This window comes from Ovis canadensis, chromosome 6 (assembly GCF_042477335.2).
Source record: "Ovis canadensis isolate MfBH-ARS-UI-01 breed Bighorn chromosome 6, ARS-UI_OviCan_v2, whole genome shotgun sequence".
In the NCBI taxonomy this organism is placed as follows: domain Eukaryota; kingdom Metazoa; phylum Chordata; class Mammalia; order Artiodactyla; family Bovidae; genus Ovis; species Ovis canadensis.
Window position 1 is genome coordinate 129784937 of NC_091250.1, and position 15436 is coordinate 129800372.

Consider the following 15436-nt stretch of genomic DNA (forward strand, 5'->3'; position numbering starts at 1 on the left):
TTTTTTCAGGACAGGTCTAGGAATCACATTTAGGAAAAGTAGGTGGGTGTGAAGAGACTCTGCTTCAAAGGTTAGTGCCTATTTTTGGTTCCCACTTCCGAATCTTCCAGAATTTATTTTTGCCTCCTTAATAAAAAGAGCCCTGTCGCATTTCCTTAGCTTGTCTTCTGGATTTTTTCTTTTTTTTAAACCGGTATTTTAAACCGCCCACTGCAGCCATCCCAGGACGCGGCGAGGAGGTGGGGAAGAGCTGGCGGTGCACAGACAGGTGGAGCGTGTGCCCGCGAAGGCGGGGACCCGGGCGGCGGCGGCCCGGGGGCGGGGAGGGGCGGTGACGGAGTTCGGGAGCCCCACGCGCCCCTGCACCCGGCGGCGGGGGAGGGGGTGTGCATCTCCGCTCCGACGCCCCGTACACCGGGGGTGGTGGTGGTGGGGCTCCCGCCTGCAGGCCTCCAACGCCCTCCCCGCCTGCGACCCCAGCACCCACCCGCGGCCGCATCGCTCGCACCAAGAGCAGGCCTCCCTGGCGTGCGCGCGCGCGCCCCCGGAGGCGCCCCGGAGTCGGCCGGAGGGGCGGGGCCGGGGCGGGGCGGCGGCGCTGATGTAATCCCGGCGCCTGGGCGGAAGGATATGGAGCGCGGCCGGCTGGCGGGGCGCTGAGGCCGGTTGCCGGGTAACGGAGCGGAGCGGCCGCGGTGCACCGCCCCCCCCCGCCCTCCGCCGAGTGGCGCCGCTGCCGCCGCCGCCGCCGCCGCCGCCACCGCCGCCGCCACCGCCGCCGCTGCTTTACGTCAGGCGCCCGCCCCGGCCCGCCCGGCGCTCGGCAGCCGCTCGGAGCCCGCGGAGCGAGGAGGCGCCCCCGCCGCGGCCGCCGCGCCGCCCGGCCGCTCGCTCGGCAGGTACCGCGGGCTGGGCCGGGGCTGGGCCGGGGTTGGGCCGGGGCGGGCGGGGCCAGGCCCCCAGCGTGCGGTGCGCTCCGGGCGCGGGACCCCGGCGCCTGGGGGGGCGCGGGCGGCGGCGGCGCGCGGGCCGGACGATGAGTGCGCACAATGGGCCGCGCTGGGAGCGGCTCTCCGGGGAGGCGAGGCGGGGCGCGCGGGGCCCCGAGGGCCGGGCCGGGCCGCCGGGGTGGGCGCTCGCGGCGGCGCTGGCCCCCTCCCGTCCTGCATTGTCCTTTAGGGGCTCCCCGCCGACCCCGGGGAAGGGAAGCGGCCGGCGGGGGCGGGCGGGCGCGCGGGCCTGTGGCTCTCTGCGCGTGCGGGGCGGGCCCTGCGGCGCCAGGTCCGGCGAAGGTTATACGGCCGCGCGCGCGCGCGCTCCGGAGGGCCGGAGCCGGCCTCCTGCGCTGGCCGCCAGCGCGAGCGTACCCCCCGGCGCCACCGAGGAGCGGGGTGGTCGCCGGGGAGAGATGCCTGCGCCCCGGGAACCCCGGCGCCCCGAGCAGCGGGATGGTCACCGGAGAGATAGATGCCTGAGCCTCGGGACGGAGCGGGGCGGCGCGCGCTTGTACTCGGGCCTGCCCCGGCTCCTGGGGCAGACCACCAAAACCGTGGCAGAACCCGGGTTTTCGATTTCTCTACTTGGCCGCCTTTCAGTTTTTGTCCTCTAGAGACAAGCTCAGGAAAGCCAACCTAGCAAAAAAAAAAAAAAAAAAAAACAAAACTGTAGGAGATTTAGCGGGTTGGGGGGACAGAACTAAATATGGTTTCTGCTCATCACTTGCGAGTGGATGCTTGGATGTTAGCCCGTGCGTGTGTGCTGTGCTCAGCCGTGTGTCCGACTCTTTGCGACCCCCCCGTGGACTGTAGCCCTCCAGGCTCCTCTGTCCATGGGGATTTTGCAGGCGAGAATGCTGGGGTGGCGTTGACATGCCCTCCTCCAGGAGATCTTCCCGACCCAGGGATCGAACCCGGGTCTCCCGCATTGCAGGGCGATTCTTTACCGACTGAGCCACCAGCGAATCCCCCTGGATGTCTAGGATACTTGGATATTTGATACTCCGTCCAGGTTCCTAAGAGGGAGGTTTACGTGTCTGGGTCTTTGCTTGTTAAAACAAAACAAAACAAAACAGTGGTAGAAGATCGGTGTAGAGTTAGTTGGGTGCAAGCAGTTTTGATAATAGGTAATGTCCTGGGTAAAACTAACTATACAGTCAAATCCTAGAGCTAGCTAGGTGCCAGAGCAGCTTGACCATTTCATAAGCCTGAATCCGACATGGGGAGTTATCCCACTTTGCAGCCTGAAGGTCACATATTCTTCCATCGGTTATTTTGGGTTAATCCATTCATAAGTGGTTTTTAGGTTCTTGATGACATTTCTTTGTGACAGAAATGATTCCTGAAATTGTGTCTTTACATACCTATATGTGTGCGTAGGAATACACTATTGGGGTTTCCCTGGTGGCTCAGTGGTAAAGAATCTGCCTGCAATGCAGGAGATCTGGTTTGATCCCTGGGTTGGGAAGATCCCCTGGAGAAGGTAATGGCTACTCACTCCAGTATTCTTGCCTGGAGAATCCCGTGGACAAGAGGAGCATGGTGGGCTACAGTCCTTGAGGTCCCCAAGAGTTGGACCCGATTGAACGACTAACATTTATACTTACATGTAAGCTTTTTGCAATGAATACTTATTGTGTTCTATATTCAGTTACTGTACTTGCTAAATAATTAATTTTTAGTAATTCAAAAAATATTTACTGTTTCAGTTTGGGCACATGTAAGTTTTTACATAAGCCTGTGTCATCTAGTTTGGCCACTGAAACATTGAAGGAAGTAGAAAATATTACTCTTAAATATTTAACATTGCAGAAGATGGAAGTAGAGGTACAGGTGCATTGTTTTTCAGGAAAAGTACAGATCTTTACTGTGAGGCTAACACAAGGCAAATCTGTAACTATTTTAAGGATAATTAGCTTATTTGCTACACAAGTTGCAACCATTTAAGAAAAGTAAATGGAATTTTAGCAACTCTTTCAAAGATGTCAAAGATCACTCTGTGCTTTATTTTGCAGTAGCAGTTTGGGAAGCAGTAAGATTGTTTTTATTTTGCTTTGTGTGGAGCATTGCGGAGCCTAGGTTCTCCCTGTTGTAGCAGCATTTGACTTGGAGCAGTTAATGGCCCTCTGAGCCAGTTTTCTCATCTGTAAAATGGGGAGAGTAATGATACCTGTTTCACAGGATGGTTGGAATGATTAGGTGAGGGGAGATGTGAAGTCGTTGTGTCAAGATTCAGTCCCGTTTAAAATATTAGCTAGTGCTAATGTGTCAAAGCTTCCCATTCCTCTCCTGGCTTACAGCTTTCTTAGGCTCCTCCCCGACCCTTCCTACCTGCACTTTGCCCGGCTGTCAGGCCATCTTTCCTAAACACAGATTGGATCTTGTCAGTCTCTGGCTCAGAAAGCTTCTAAGCCTGCCTGTTGTGTGGAGACCGGAATCCAGAGCCGGCAGCATCGCGTTTAAGGCCCCCTGCAGTCTGGCCCCAGCCGCTCTGAACCTCACCTGTCGTCCTGGTTCCCTTCTCACACTGCCCCGCGAGAGGGCTCTTGGTTCTCGGATCAGCCTAGCTGCTTCATCCCTTTTGTAATCTTTTTCTCCAGTTGGAATGCCCTGTCTCACTTCCACCCACTCCACTTTTTAAAAGTCCACATCTGATTTTAGGTCCTCTCTGGAGCCCTTTGGAAACCCTATCAAAGTGAATTATTCATTTCTGCAGTCACAGTCCTCTATTTTTACTTTCATTATTGCCTGTATCACGCGTTGTGCTTGTTAAACTCTGGCTGTGGTGACCATGTCATTGTTTTATCCCCAACATGAAAATGTGTAAATGTTTGCTGAATGAAGCCAAAGTCTGTAATCCACCTTATGAAGAATATTATTATTATAAAGTATTTTAATAACAAATATCGGTACCAACCACAGCACTGGGAATCTGGGAATGAGGTTTTAGGATGTTGAAGATACTGAGCATATTTCTTTTCAATTATTTTTGATCTCTCATAAAACACCAAGTGGTATTTTTATACAAAAATAACAACCACCTCTGCCCTGTGTGTTGAAAGTTTCAGGGTTCACAAAGCCAGCACTGCTGACTGAAGTCAGTCTCTTGGGAGAGGGGATTGGAGCACACGTTTTAAAACATTCCTTACCTTTGAAATATAATTACATTCCCAGCAGATTACCAGCTTTTTGTTTAAAACGTTTTTGGTGGGTTTATTTTTTGGAGATTTTTATACTCATAAAAAGTAAACTGCTTTTGAGGGTGCCTGTTTAGAGTCTGTCAGGTCCGGATTTGGAAGACTCAGGTTTGTGTCTCGGCTCATCCCTCATCCCTGGGTCACCGTGGGCAAGTTAGCTAAATCTCTCTTGAACTTCTGTTTCTTTATTTTGTGAGAAGTCTGTGCTATTTTTGCTTTGCGGTGTCACTTAAAGTGGCTGCTCTTTGTGTACTGTGTGGCCTCGTTCAGATAAAAGGTAAGAAGGATTGCATAACTTCTCAGAACGTCCGTCCTCCTCGTCCCCCGGGCTGGAAACTTTCTTGAGTCTGCTTTTTCTCGATGAGATTTTTACCGAGTCTGCCTCCGTGTGTCTTTTCCATCAGCCTCTTTTTGTTTGTTTCCTTCCCCCAGCAGTCCCTCCGTCCCTGCCCTCCCTGGCTCTTGTCTGTCCTTGCGGAGGTTGTTCCTGTAGGTAGGCCTGCTGACTGGCCTCCCTTTCCTGAGTCCTCCTGTGTTCTGTTAGCAGAATTATTCAATGTGTAAAATCAGGTCATAGCACACCTGCCCCCCCCCCCCCCGCCCCAGGTGTATAGCAGAGGTTCTCAACATCTCCCTCCACTCCATCACACCTGAGGGGTATGACCTAGTTCTGTTGGTAGGCTTACTCCCACAAAGATTTTCACCTCGGAGGCATCACCACCTGGCCAGCTGAGAATTAGTGTTAAAGGGTTAGGAAATCATTGAGACCTATGCCATCTGGCATCACTGTAACTTTAAGCTTCATCTCTCACCACCTGGTATTTCGACACTTAGACCTCTGGCCACTTCCATGGTTATTTGGAATGGCTTTCACTTTACTCTGGAATGGTTTTTTTGCCTTTTTTTTTTTCTTCTTAGCAGAATCCTTAATACTGAAGGCTTGACTTCAGTGCTGCTGCGTCTATGAAAGAAGCTTCCTCTGACTTTCAGAATCAACTCCTCAGTATCCGCCCACACGGTGCTTGAGGCTGCCCCCACTCAGCTGCTTTTCCTTTCTGACTTTAGTTTATTCGTTCCATGGATCATAAACTCCTTAAGGGGAGAGAGGAGGTTCTTGGCCTCCCTCTAGCGTGTCGTAGGGTGTCTCACGTGCTTCTTACCGGTGTACCTGCTGGGCTGAGTGAACTCGAGCAGTCTCCGTTCTCTGAACTAGGCAGAAGGGGAGTAGGGTTGGGATGGCTGTGTGTGCGAGCTTCATGAATCCACGGGACACTCAGAGCAGGGCCCAGCGCGCAGTCAGTGCTCGGGGAGTGGCAACCTCCACCTGTTAATTGCGGCAGGTGTAGAGACAACTAGTGGTTGGGTAGGTATGTCGATTGAGTGTATACGTTGGTTACTGTAATAGTGTTCCCAGATTTATTTCTGGCTCCTGTGTAAAGGAAAAATAATCATCTGGTCTCCCCACCTTCACTCTTCCATTGGTTTTGGGAATAAGCGAAAAAGTGAGTGTTGGGTTGGAGGGAGCTTTTGCACAGAATTACTCTGAAGACCAAGTAAGTCTTTCTGTAAGTGAGCTTAAGAAAGTGGAAAAGGGATTACCATGTTTTTTCCTCTGTTGTTTTTTAGTAGAGCACGTGTTTTTGTTGTAGTCTGGTAGTAGAATCTTACATCTATGTTTCTGCTTTCCTTTCTGGCTGCGCGGGGTCTGGTTGCAGCGTGGGGTCTGGTTGCAGCGCGTGCGGGCCGCTCTGGTCGCAGTGCCCAGGCGCATCACCGCGGGGGCTCCTCCGGCTGTGGAGCGTGGGCTTGAGGACTGCGGCTTCGGCCTGTGGAGCGCCTGGGTTTATCTGCCCCTCAGCGTGCGGACTCTTCACGGACCAGGGGTTGAACCCACGGCCCCTGCGCTGACGGGCAGCTTCTTAACCACTGAGCCAGAGGGCCACCCTCATGCAGTATCTGTCATCACAGCTGTTTCTGACATTGTCTCCGAAGCTCCTTCCTGTCCCCTGGCCTTCTCCATAGCTCTCTGTCTCTTCCCGAGTCTGCTCAGCAGTCTTGCTCCCAGGCTGGAGAGGGAGAAGCTTGTTGCTGAAAGCCAGCTGTAACTCTGAAACTTTTAATTAAACATTTAGTTACTATTTTTAAGATTATACACATTACTGCTTGACAGGTTGTATCCACTGTGGTACCTTTGATTCTGTAATAAATTCCCTAAACTTGCAGCAGCATAAGTGTGTGTGTTGATTGCTACTTTACTTACGTTGACCTTACTTCTGATTATGAACTTACAAAAAAAATCATTGGAAATCTATATATTCCTAATCAGTCTCTCTTAAAACCCACCCAGAGAGCTGAGGGTGATAGGCCTGTCCCAGGGGATGAGCCTGGTGTGAGTTAGAACTGAAAGCGGTAGGACAGTTTAGAAGACGCATAATTGCAGAACTGCAGGCGTGTGGCTTTGTGTCTGTGTCCTTCGTCAATGGAGTGATGAGAGAATGTGCATCCTGTGAGTGCGGGCTCTGTGTGTGTGCGCGTGTGCGTGTCTGTATGTGGTTATGTGACAGGAAGCAAGGCCAGGCACTGTGTGTGTGGGTGGGTGGGTGGGGGCGCGTGTGTGTGGTCTCTGTAGTGCAGCACAGGGAGTGGTCACTCAGCGCCCAGTGCACGCCCGAGCCAGTTGTGTGTGGAGGCGGCGGCGGCGGCCTCGGCCTGTCTTCAGATTTCCTTTCCGGTGATAACGCTTGCTCACCTCAGTACCAGGGAGAGGTGGAAGGCGGGCAGGGATTTGTCTCCCCTCCAGCCAGGAGTCCGTTTCTAGCCCTAGCGCATTCCCCAAAGTGCCTGTGGCGTCTTAAGAGCCAGGACGCAGGACTACTGCAAAATTGCCCAAGTTTGGGCATTTGGTCAAGCTCTTTATTTATTTTTCCTTCAGTTACTAGCCTTTTCTTAGGTGTCTGATAACCTTTTGCTCCTCGTTAGCATCTTCCTTGAAGATATTAATGGTGAGAAAGTTGAAAACAGTACTTCATTGAAGTATAGTCAACTTACAAAACTGGATTAGGTTTGGTCGCACGACTAGAGGTTCAGTTATTTTTACACATCGACAGAATGTCACCAGGAGAAAGCTGAAATTGAAGAGACGCATTTCTGGGCTGGTGGTGGTGGTGGTGGTGGTGACGGTAACTTGCCACTACTTCCTTTGATCACCACCCTAGATAATGATTACTGATCATACTGTTAATTTTTTGTTAGTATCATCAGAGCTGTTTCTTATTTTTGTAAAATATAAAACTTAATTTATTAAAACTGTATTTTGTGTGATTTACCAAAACATTTTTTGAATATGTGTATGTGCTCAGTCGCTAAGTTGTGTCCGACTCTTTGCGACCCCATGACTGTAGCCTGCCAGGCTCCCCTGTCCATGGGATTCTGCAGGCAAGAGTACTGGAGTGGATTGCCATGCCCTCCTCCAGATCTTCCAGACCCAGGGATCGAACCTAAGTCTCCTGCTTATCCTGCCTTGCAGGTGGATTCTTTACTCACTGAGCCACCTGGGAAGCCCCTGTTTTGAATACAGACAACTCTTTTAAAACCTGTTTATTTATTTTTTTAAGCCTTTTTTTTTTTAAGTACATGTTAAATCTAAAAAAGCAGTAAGTTTAAGTTGATTAGAAAAATCTCCTCTTTCACTCCCTGCCCATCCTGTACTCATCTTGAAAAACGATTGATAAACTTCTTGGATGTCATAGGAAAAAAAATTACGTCTGTACTTGTGACTTGTGGAGTCGTCGTGGAGAGTGTGACGTGCACTGGCATCTGGAGTGCTTTCCGTGTCAGCATCTGTATCTTTACCGCTTGTGTAGACCCACTTCACTGTGGTTTCTTTGCTGTGCCTGGTTTTCTGTGCTGTGGACGTGCCAGAATTTAGTTGATGGAGTGGACTTCCAAGTTGTTTCTGTAACACAGTGAACATTTTTGTACATAATGTTTTGGTGAACTCTCTTGAAAAACCCCCCTTACTCTAGGCAACCTAAAAAAAGAAAAACGAACCAGCAAGCTTCTAATTTCTTTAAATTATCATTGATAATATTAATGATTATGATCATATTAATTGTCATAATCATATAGTATTAATGATTGTGATCATTAATAATATGATCGATTAAATTATCATATTAAACATTTTCTTGGTGGCTTTATTAGTTTTAATAATTTTAGACGTCAGCCTGGGCATTTTCTTCTTTGAAGTAGTTGTGAGGATTCAATTCAGTTCATTCTGTCAGTGGTGTCTGACTCTTTGCAATCCCAGGGACTGCAGCATGCCAGGCTTCCCTATCCATCACCAACTTCCGGAGCTTGCTCAAACTCATGTCCATTGAGTCCATGATGCCATCCAACCATCTCATCCTCTGTCACCCCCTTCTCCTCCCACCTTCAGTCTTTCTCAGCATCAGGGTCTTTTCCAGTGAGTCAGTTCTTCACATCAGGTGGCCAAAGTATTGGACCTTCAGCTTCACCATCAGTCCTTCCAATGAATATTCAGGACTGATTTCCTTTAGGATGGACTGGTTGGATCTCCTTGCAGTCTGAGGGACTCTCAAGAGTCTTTTCCAAAACCACAGTTCAAAAGCATCAATTCTTTGGCGCTCAGCTTTCTTTATAGTCCAACTCTCACATCCATGCATGACTACTGGAAAAACCATAGCTTCGAGTAGATGGACTTTTGTTGGCAAAGTAATATCTCTGCTGTTTAGGTTGGTCATAGCTTTTCTTCCAAGCAGCAAGCATCTTTTTATTTCATGGCTGTAGTCACCATCTGCAATGATTTTGGAGCCCAAGAAAATAAAGTCTGTCGCTGAGGGTGACAGTCCTTAGGGTGCTTAGGGTCATTTGGGGCTTTATTTAGTTGACAGGTGGTCAGAGTTGAAGGGATTCTTAGAAGCAGCTACAGAGGAGAGTGAACTCACGCTTGTTAAAGCACTTCCTCCACGTGAGGCCTCTTGTTGGGGACCTTAGGTGAACTGTCCGTTGTACTCCTCCTGACAGCTCTTGAGAGAGGTGGTGGTGTCTTCATTTTACAGATGAGGAAGCTGGAGCGCAGAGGTCTCAGGACACTTCCCTAAAGTTAGCACATGATGCATGGCAGAGCAGGAGCCCCCGCGAGTGTCTTGGTAACTTAAAAATGGACGTCCTCTCCACGGCCTGGCTCTTCCTGGAGAGTCATTCGTTTCCACAGCACTTGGCTGCGCTCACAGTGTCCCAGGCGTAGATGCCAAGATGGTTAGACGTGTGGGAGACTTCCACGAGGGGACGAGGGAGGGAGCAGGGGTGCTGGGAGGAGCCCTCGGCTTCCCCACAGTGCGATCCTGCTCGCGAAGGAAGGAGAGGTGGCGGAGGGCTGGGCAGTCTAGAGTCAGCCTTGGCCAGGCTTCAGGCTCTGTTGGAAGATGAGGGCTGGCACCCCCTCCTGGTCAGCACTGCTGGGAGCAAGCAGCCCGAGGGACACGTGGCCTCATGTCTTGGCCCTCGTGACATTGCATGTGCGGCGGCCGCAGGCTCTGGTCAGCTGGGCTCCCCACGGCAGGTGGTCTCGGGGGGCTGTCTGACCACCCATGGTCCCCCCACACCGTCCTGTGCCGGTGGGTGGGGGTGGGGGAGAGTCAGCAGAGGGACACACAGGCCACGGGAAGACGTAAGGCCAGAGGGCTGCTGTTGGGTTTAGGGTGGACAGGGAACAGCTCCCTGGTGAGAAGACCCTCGAGCAGAGGCCTGGGGGAAACCAGGGAGACAGATGGGGAGCCATCTGAGAGGCAGAGCAGCAGAGCTCTGCTCGGGAGGGCAGAGCAAGTGGAAGACCCCCATCCTGGGTCATCGTGAAGGCAGGACCGGGAGGACTTGCTGATGGGTTGGGTGATGTGGAATGGGAGAGGGACCGGAGGAGTCAAGGCTGATTCCAGAGCCTTTGGCTTGAGTAGCAGGAACATATGGACTTGCCCTTGATTGACGGTGGGAAGGTCATGGCAAGGATGCTGGTGGTGGTGGTGAAGAATTTGTGGTTTTGTTTTTTTTTTTTAAGAGATGTTGTGAGTTGAGATACCTATTAGACACCTGTCTGGTAGCTTGATGGCTTTATAATATTGGGATTCAAGAGAGAGGAGGAGGTGAGAGGAAGTGTGGAGTGGCCTCTGTGTAGACATATTTACAGTCGCGGGAGTGGAGATCAGCTCGGCCTGGCTGTTCAGTAAGCCAGCCGCCTGAGCCACATGTAGCTTCGGAGTGCGTGAAATGGGGCTAGACTGACTTGAGATGTTCTGTGTCAAATATGCACCAGATTTCAAAGACTTAGTATGGGGGGAAACAACGTATAATAGGTCACTAATGACTTTTACCTTGATTATATTTGGAGTGATAATATTTGGGGTCTCTCGAGTTATAAATATATTACTAAAATGAATTTCATCTGTTTTTCTTCTTTAATATGGCTGCTAGCAACTTTTAGATTACATTGGTGTGACTTGGGTTTTGCTGCTGGATCGTGCCATAGGAGGAAGTGAGTGTAAATAAAGAAGTCCCAGTGAGGCCAGGGCAGAGGAGGGGCAGCGTGGGGGCGGGCATGGTTGTAGTCTCTGCAGCTTGAGGGAAAGAAAAGTGCCAGGGAGCAGGGCGCCCTGAGCCCCTCTCCCAGATGGGCATGATTCCAGGAGTGAGCAAGGCTTGGAGCTGGGCTGTTGAGTGGGCTATCTCCCTACCCTGTTTTGCTTTTGTGTTTTAAGTGCGTCTCATCAGGACAAGAAGGCAGCCTTTCCCACAAGAGTTATAACATAGCCTCTGCGGACCCAGCCCTCGGCAGTAGGGAGGAGCCCACATTCAGAGATGCAGTTCACGCAGGCAAGTGGCTGTAACCCTCAAAGCCTTGCTCCCGAGGCTTCCTCTTCATCTTGCAATCTTCCCCTGATGAAACGACCGTGAGAATTCGTTGCCTTCCTTTTCCCGTTCTCAGCCCCGGAGTGAACCTCGCTACCACGTTACCATCTGCTGCCTAAACCTCTAATTTGGTTTTCTGGTTTACAGGTAGCTCAGGTGGTTGGTACCTCCTCGGCGTGATTTCCACCCACCCCCATTCCCCACCCCCAAGTCCACTTCTGGCCTGCCCAGGGCTCTGGAGCTGAGGAGCATGCCTGGGCCTTCACTGGCAGCAGGCGGTCTGAGGATTTCCCGGTGCCGCTTGGGGGCTTCTTTTCAATATGTCAGTAAGTGTACCAGGCTTCCCTGGTGACTCAGAGAGTAAAGAGTCTGCCTGCAGATGCAGGAGACCTGGGTTCAATCCTTGGGTCAGGTAGATCCCCTGGAGAAGGGAGTGGCAACCCACTCCAGTGTTGCTGCCTGGAGAATCCCATGGACGGAGGAGCCTGGCTTGTAACATTGTGCAGGAGGCAGTGACCAAAACCATCCGGAAGGAAGAAAAACACGCAAGAAGGTAAAGTGGTGTTCTGAGGAGTGGGCACAACTGAGCAACTGGACTGCAGTGAGGAGGCTTTACAAATAGTTGAGAAAAGAGAAGCAAAAAGCAAGGGAGAAAGGGAAAGATATACCCAACCAAATGCAGAGTTCTAGAGAAGAGCAAGGAGAGATAAGAAAGCCTTCTTAAGTGAACAGTGCAAAGAAATAGAGGAAAACAATAGAATGGGAAAGACTCGAGATCCCTTCAAGAAAATTGAAGGTATCAAGGGGAGTTCATGCAAAGATGGGTATAATAAAGGACAGAAACAGTAAGGACCTAACAGAAACAGAAGAGGTTAAGAAGAGGTGGCAAGAATACATGAAGAGTTATACAAAAAACGTCTTAGTGACCCAGATAACCACGATGGTGTGGTCACTCACCTAGAGCCAGACATCCTGGATTGTGAAGTCAAGTGAGCCTTAGGAAGCATCACTACAAACACAGCTAGTGGAAGTGATAGAATTCCAGCTGAGCTATTTCAAATCCTAAAAGATGATGCTTTGAAAGTACTGCACTCACTATGCCAGCAAATTTGGAAAACTCAGCAGTGGCCACAAGGACTGGAAAATGTCAGTTTTCATCCCAGTCCCAAAGAAGGGCAGTGCCAAAGGATGTTCAAACTGCTGCACAGTTGCACTCATTTCACGTGTTAGTAAGGTTATGTTCAAAATCCTTCAAGCTAGGTTTCAACAGTTAGTAGACCGAGAGCTTCCAAATGAACAGGCTGGGTTTAGAAAAGGCAGAGGAACCAGAGATCAAATTGCCAACATCCACTGGTTCATAGAGAAAGCAAGGGAATTCCAGGAAAACATCTGCTTCACTGACTGCTAAAGCCTTTGACTGTGTAGATCATGACAAACTGTGGAAAATTCTTAAAGATGGGAATACTAGACCACCTTACCTGTCTACTGAGAAACCTGTATGCAGGATAAGAAGCAACAGTTAGAACTGGACATGGAACAATGGACTGGTTCAGGATTGGGAGAGAAGTACGTCAAAGCTGTGTACTGGCAGCCTGTTTATTTAACTTCTATACAGAGTACATCATGCAGAATGCCCAGCTAGATGACTCACAAGCAGGAATCAAGATTGCCTGGAGAGATGTCTGCAACTTCAGGTAATACAGATGATACCACTCTAATGGCAGCAAGTGAAGAGAGACTAAAGAGCCTCCTGATGAGGATGAAAGGGGAGAGAAAAAGCTGGCTTAAAACTCAACATTCAAAAAACGAAGATGATGGCATCTGGTCCCAGAAGTTCGTGGCAGATAGATGGGGAAAAAGGAGAAGCAGTGACAGATTTTATTTTCTTGAGCTCCAGAATCACTGTGAACAGTGACTTCAGCCATGAGATTAAAAGACACTTGCTCCTTGGAAGGAAAGTTATTGACAAACCGAGACAGCCGTATAGTCTAAGCTATGGTTTTACCAGTAGTCATGTATGGATGTGAGAATTGGATCTTAAAGAAGGCTGAGAGCCGAAAAATTGATGCTTTCAAACTGTGGTGCTAGAGAAGACTCTTGAAAGCCCCTTGGACTGCAAGGAGATCAAACCAGTCAATCCAGAAGAAATCAACTCTGAATATTCATTAGAAGGACTGATGTTTCAGCTCCAATATTTTGGCCACCTGGTGCAAAGAGCCAGTTCATTGGAAAAGATCCTGATTTGGGGAAAGATTGAGGTCAGGAGGAGAAGGGGGCGACAGAGGATGAGGTGGTTGGGTGGCATCACCAACTGAATTAACGTGAGTTTGAGCAAGCTCCGGGAGATTGGTGAAAGATGGGGAGGCCCGGTGTGCTGCAGTCCATGGGGTCACCAAGAGTCAGACACGGCTTAGCAAGTAAACAACAGCTTACATCAGGTGAGTGTTTTTGCTCTTAGATGTTATACTCCGCCCCCCCCCCCCCCATTTCATTCTCTTGTTTCCAGAAAAGCACATGTGCAAATCAGAGAACAGTGTCTCTAAGCTTTTTCACTGACCATGCGATAGACACTGTCACAGAAGCAAAATGCGTCTTAAGTGGAATATATTCAGGCCCTGCCTGTGCAGGCGGGCCGTAGCCTAGAAAGGGCTCAGGGAGCGCCCTGCCGTCTGTACGGCTGCACTGGAGCAGAGCCCATCTCGCTTTCTCTCTGGCTTGGCCTCAGGTCACCCAGCTTCTCAAGATGCCTCCAGACCTGTGGGGACAGAAACCACGATTAAGAAAGATGTGCTGGAGGGTGGGGTGGGGTGAGCATTGGTTACCAACACAGGCGCCACAGGCTCGATCCCTGGTCCGGGAAGGTGCACATGCCTTGAAGCAAGCAAGCCTGTTCACCGCCACTGCCTAAGCCGCAGCCCCAGAGCCTGTGCCCTGCGACGGGAGAAGCCGCTGTAGTGGGGAACCTGGGCACTGCAGCTAGAGAGGCGCCCTCGCTGGCCTCACCTTAGAGAAAGCCTGGGCACAGCAGTGAAGACCCAGCACAACCAGATAAGAGGCTAATAAAAAGGACGTGCTAGATGCGAAGTGAAATGGCTTGTCTTTGACTCTCCAAAATCTTATGCCGGCAAGGCTGCAAGTCAAATGAGGGGTGAACGGTGCTGCGGAGAGACACAGCTTTGGACCTAGGCCCACAGTGACCCCAATCCTAACCTTTGAGTGCTCACTTCAGTTTCTTAACCCATAAGACGAGGTTGGGCTGAACTCGGTGCTTGTTGGTGCTGTGAAGGCAGGATCTGCACAACTTAGGGGCTCAAACGTTTGCTGAATGAATGAATGGGTAGAATTCTTAGCCCAGGTGACTTACTGCGTGAGGCAGGGGCTGGGGTGATCTCCCTTGGCTGTGCCCCTTCAGCCCCTGTCAGATTTAGTCTTGGGATCTACTGCTTGATAACTCGTGGTAAAAAATCCACCTGCAATGCAGGCGACTCCAGTTCGATTCCTGGGTTGGGAAGATTCCCCTGGAGAGGGGCTAGGCTACCCACTCCAGTATTCTTGGGCTTCCCTGGTGGCTCAGCTGGTAAAGAGTCTGCCTGCAATGTGGGAGAGCTGGGTTCGATCCCTGGGTTGGGAAGATCCCCTGAAGAAGGGAAAGGGTCCCCCACTCCAGTATTCTGGCCTGGAGAATCCCATGGACTGTATAGTCCGTGGAGTTGCAAAGAGTTGGGCACAACTGAGCGACTCTTACTTTCACTTTCTACCACTTGGGGAAATGTTTGAACAGCCCTAGATCAGGTGACCCCTCTCTGAACATGAAGATGGGGTGCTTCCAAGGCTACCCCTGTCACCTCCCTGGACACCTTTTACCAGGATAAAAGCTGCAGGAGCAGAAGCGCAGTTGGCATCACACGTAGTGGGGGCCGTGCCGCAGACGGGCTGTGTTTCCTGGCGCAGCTGAAATAGGGCCCCACCGCCCCAGCGGCTGCGAGCCACAGACACTCCTGCTCAGTCCTGGGGTCAGCAGTCCCCTGTCGTCGGCAGGGCTGGCTCCTGGAGATTCTGCGGGAGGAGCCGCTGCGTGCCCCTCTCCTAACCTCTGGGACTGCGTTTCTCGGTCTGCAGGCACACCAGTCTGGTCTCTGCCTCTGCCTTCATGTGATGTCCTTGAGTGTCTCTGCCCAGATTTCCTCTTCCGAGGACATCAGTCACTGACACAGCGTCTAAACCGAGGTAGATAGAAAAACGAATGGTGGTTGTAAGAGAATGAAGAGGAGTTACTAACTGAAAGTGATTACATTGCCTAGAACTCTGGTTAGCATACTC

The 15436-nt window shown here is 50.8% G+C and overlaps 1 protein-coding gene across 5 annotated transcripts in view; it reads left to right on the top strand.

Moving 5' to 3' along the window:
* Positions 1-586: 586 nt before the first annotated feature.
* Positions 587-15436, top strand: part of KIAA0232 (KIAA0232 ortholog) — an 82831-nt gene continuing 67981 nt past the window's right edge. For 4 of the 5 annotated variants that reach the window (XM_069594780.1, XM_069594783.1, XM_069594782.1 and 1 more), the window contains exon 1: positions 587-899. The gene's annotated coding sequence lies outside the window, so the exon portion shown is untranslated. The remainder of the gene's footprint in view (positions 900-15436) is intronic. The other variant, XM_069594785.1, reaches the window with a different exon arrangement.